The sequence below is a fragment of the Carlito syrichta genome, unplaced genomic scaffold, assembly GCF_000164805.1.
Source record: "Carlito syrichta isolate Samal-C Ts95f unplaced genomic scaffold, Tarsius_syrichta-2.0.1 Scaffold308914, whole genome shotgun sequence".
Classification (NCBI taxonomy): Eukaryota; Metazoa; Chordata; class Mammalia; order Primates; family Tarsiidae; genus Carlito; species Carlito syrichta.
This window is the reverse complement of record NW_007253010.1, coordinates 3,823-8,421: the sequence shown is the minus strand read 5'-3', so window position 1 is coordinate 8,421 and position 4,599 is coordinate 3,823. Positions and strand designations below refer to the sequence as shown.

The window sequence follows — 4,599 nt, the reverse complement described above, 5'->3', positions numbered from 1 at the left end:
GTATGCTACTGCATTCCAGCCTGGGCAACAGAGTGAGACTCCAACTCAAAAAAAAAAAAAAATTAGCTGGGCATGGTGGCACGCACCTGTAGTTACAACTACTTGGAAGGCTGAGACGGAAGGATAGCCTGAGCCCAGCAGGTCAAGGCTGTGGTGGTCGTGAGCATGCCACTGCACTCCACTACAGCCTTTGTGACAGTGAGACTCCGACTCAAAAAAAAATTATTCAAAATAAAGATGTCATAAAAAAAATATGTAGGACAGGCCATGGTGGCTCGCACCTGTAATCCCGCCATTTTTGGAGGCCAAAGCAGGAGGACTTCTTGAGTCCAGGAGTTTGAGACCAGCCTGGGCATCATAGTGAGACCAAGTCTCTACAAAAAATCAAAAACTTAACTGGGCATGATGGTGTTCGCCTGTACTCCTAGCTCTCAGGAAACTGAGGCAGGATGATCACTTGATCCCAGGAGGTCAAGGCTGTGGTGAACTGTGATCATGCAGTCTGGGCAATAGAGAATACTGGATGTTTTTCTGCAGTGAATGTTAAAGCAACAAATAAATTCCTTCTCTAATATATGAAATCTACAATTGCAAAACTGTACTTTTACTCTGTGTATTTACTTGAGGTATAAGATGAATAATTAAAATGTTTCATACCTGATAATTTATGAATACTGTTCTTGAAAACCTCTTTAGTCAAATGAATGAAGTAAAAAAGGGAAGATTCCAAGTCAAAAAATTATCCTGTAGAGAGAAAAAATAGCTATTTATAATTTGCTTTTGTAACAAGAAACGGGACATCTGCTAAGGCACATAATTATTTATTTAAATAACTTATATGGGGGCATCTATCAAATATCATTTTTACCTTGTAAAAACAGATAATCTGGCCGGGTGCAGTGGCTCATGCCTGTAATTCCAGCACTTTGGGAGGCTAAGGCGAGAGGACTGCCTGAGCCAAGGGATTCAGGACCAACCTGGTGGCCAGGAATGGTAGCTGATGCCTAGAAGCCCAGCACTTTTGGAGGCTGAGGGAGAGGATTGCGTGAGTCCATGGGTTCAAGACCAGCCTGAGCAACTTGGTGAGACCTCATCTCTACAAATCAAGAAAAATTAGCTGGGCGTGGTGGCGCACACCATAGTGCCAGCTACTTGAAGGCCAAGGCGGGAGGATCGCCTGAGCCCAGCAGATCGAGACTCTGACTCAAAAAAAAAAAAAAAACAACCAGCTTGGGCAACTTGGTGATACCACATCTCTACAATAAATTTAAAAAATCAGCTGGGCATGGTGGCCTCTAGTTCCAGCTACTTGGAAGGTTGAGGCAGAAGAACAATCCCCTGAGCCCAGCAGGTTGAGGCTGTGGTGGCCGTGAGCGTGCCACTGCATCTATCCTGGGTACAGAGTGAGACTCCGAATCAAATTTTAAAAAAAGAGAAAAAAAAAAAATAGATAATCTGGCACAGATTATTAGCTAACAGAAAAATCATTTGGCTTCCAATTGTCTTGGAACTTTTTAAAAAGAATACGTGTATGAGTATATACACAAATAATTTTTAAAAATTCAACCTTAGCTGGGCTCGGTGGCTCAGCCTGTAATCCCGCGCTTTGGGAGGCGGAGGTGAGTGGATTGCCTGAGCCCATGGGTTCGAGACCCACCCGGGCAACTTGACAAGACCTCATCTCTACAATAAATCAAAAAAAAAATTAGCCGGGCGTGGTAGTGCACGCCTGTAGTTCCAGCTACTTGAAAGGCTGAGGTGGAAGGATTGCCGGAGCCCAGCAGGTCAAGGCTGCAGTGGCCGGGAGTGTGCCACTGCACTCCAGTCTGGGCGACAGAGTGAGACTCCAACTCAAAAAAAAATAATAATAATTCAACCTTAATATTAAAGTCTGTAAGAAGAGATTTCCAACATTAAAACATATTAAGCCAGGTGTGGAGACTCACGCCTGTAAACCCAACACTTTGGGAGGCAGAGGTGAGAGGACTGTCTGAGCCCATGGGTTCAAGACCAGCCTGGACAACACGGCGAGAACTCATCTCTACAATAAATTTTTTTCTAAAATTAGCTGGGAGTGGTGGCACACACCTGTATTTCCAGCTACTTGGAAGGCTGAAGTGGAAGGATTGCCTGAGCCGAGCAGGTCAAGGCTGAGATAGCCATGAGTGTGCCACTGCACTCCAGCCTGGGTGAGAGTGAGATTCCGACTCCAAAAAAAAAAAATTAAAAGCAAACATACTTTTTAACTTTGATAATAAAATAAACTTAGGACAACAGACTATTTAAAGGCAGGCTAGCAGATCATACCAAAAGAACAATCTAATTCCTACTGCCCTCTTCATCCATGTGGTATTGATGTGATTTCCAAGAAAACCTAACAGAATAGCTTTAAAGATTCAACTTGAAAAATTCAACATAACTTTTTTTTTTTTAAGTCAGAGTCTCACTCTGTTGCCCAGGCTGAAGTGCAGTGACAAGCTCATGGCCACCGCAGCCTCGACTTGCTGAGCTCAGGCAATCCTTCCGCCTCAGCCTTCCAAGTAGCAGGACTACCGGTGTGCACCACCATGCTCGGCTCACTTTTTGATTGATTGTAAAGACGAGGTCTCACCATGTTGCCCAGGCTGGTCTCGGACCCGTGGGCTCAGGCAATCCTCTCACCTTGGCCTCCCAAGGTGCTGGGACTACAGGCTCGATTTTTTTTTTTTAAATTTATTGTAGAGATAGGGTCTCACCATGTTGCTCAGGATGGTCTCAAACCCTTGAGTTCAGGCAATTCTCTCGCCTTGGTCTCCCAAAGTCCTGGGATTATAGGCATGAGCCACTGTGTCTGGCAACATATCTTAAAAACTGTATCATTAAGTAGAAAGTAGAAAAAAATCCACATATGGCTGTAATACATATGTTCAGAATCTACTACATATGGTTCAGAAAACCCACTGAAATCACCCAGATCTTTTATAACTCTTTTTTGTTTGCCAGATTGTATCAGAGTGTACAACAATTTGTAACAGCAGCAGTAACAACTACTGGCTTTTTTTTTTAAGTTTCAGTTTCTACTGTATTCCAAACCCTTCAATTTCCAAAAACAAGCACAACTACTCAACTATTTTTTTTAAACCTTTTTATTTTAAAGATGTGGGGTACAATTAAGGGTTAGGTATACAAGTGTTCATTATGCAGGTACCCTTGCTGATGAGATGTGTCCCCTCTTCCCCAGGCAGATTCCCACTATTGCCAATCCCGCTTCCCTGCCTTCCTCCCAGCAGTTTCCCGCTACTGTAAATTCCTTTCTTATACTATTACGATAATTGTTCAAGGTCCACTCAGCTATTTTTTAAACTGACTATCATGGGTTTGTTAATGTACACAGCATTAAGGCTTTATTTGAATAGGCAGTAGAAAAATGAACTTGATGCTTGTTTTGTTTTTTTTTTTCTTTTAAAAGAGACAAGGTCTCACCAAGTTGCCTAGGCTGGTCACAAGCCCCCTGGGCTCAAGGCAGTCCTTTCAGCTCTGCCTCCCAAAGCGCTGAGATTACAGGCATGAGTTACTGTGCCTGGCCAATTCTGTGGCTTTTTTTTTTTTTTTTTTTGAGTTGGAGTCTCACTCTGTCGCCCAGACTGGAGTACAGTGGCCGCTACCGGCCACCGCAGCCTCGACCTGCTGGGCTCCGGCGATCCTTCTGCCTCAGCCTTCCGAGTAGCCGGAATTACAGGCATGCGCCCGGCTGATTTTTTGATTTATTGTAGAGATAAGGTCTCGCTGACAAGGCGGGTCTCGAACCCGCGGGCTCAGGCAATCCACTCACCTCAGTCTCCCAAAGGCGCGGGATTACAGGCTGAGCCACAGAGCCCGGCTGTCTGTGGTTTTTTAAGAGAAGAGGTGTCTGAACATAGTCTGTGCCTCAATCAGTGTTTACATACAGGTGAAATGTTCTTTTGAGAAATAACCACCACATTTCACCCTAGCAGATATCAGTTATCATATACATGGTTATTCACATTCAGCATCTTTTCCAGCGTCTGGAAACCTAAAAGTTCCATTTCCGAGACTCCTCTACAATTCAGTTTCCCTATGTGAAATAGGATCCATCAATGTGATGTTCTTCTATGAGATATGGAAGACAGAAATGAGATAGGAAACATCTTTATAAATTTTGGCTGTGAACACCAGCAAACACATTTATGGAAACACTGAGTTTTTTCACAGCAGCATTCCAGTGTCAAGAGCTTTATGGTTGTTGGTCAGGCCCAGTAGCTCATGTCTGTAATCCCAAAACTCAAGGAGGTCAAGGCAGGAGGATTGCTTGAGCCCAAGAGTTTGAGATCACTCTAGGCAACACAGCAGATCTTGTCTCTACAAAAAATAAAAAACTAAGCCAGATGCAGTAGCTCACGTCTATAATTCCAGTACTTTGGGAGGCTGAGGTGAGAGGATTGCCTAAACCCACAGGTTCTAGATCAGCCTGGGAAACTTGGTGAGACCTCATCTCTACGATAAATCAAAAAATTAGTCAGGCATAGTGGTGCATGCCTGTGGTTCCTGCTACTTGGAAGACTGAGGTGGAAGGATCACCTGAGCCCAGCAGGTCGAGGC

At 44.0% G+C, this 4,599-nt stretch overlaps 1 protein-coding gene across 1 annotated transcript in view; it reads right to left on the bottom strand.

The window, feature by feature from the left end:
- Positions 1-707, bottom strand: part of ZBTB8A (zinc finger and BTB domain containing 8A) — a 41,005-nt gene extending 40,298 nt beyond the window's left edge. Inside the window, exon 1 of the mRNA XM_008066395.1 lies at positions 658-707. The gene's annotated coding sequence lies outside the window, so the exon portion shown is untranslated. The remainder of the gene's footprint in view (positions 1-657) is intronic.
- Between the last annotated feature and the right edge of the window lie 3,892 nt (positions 708-4,599).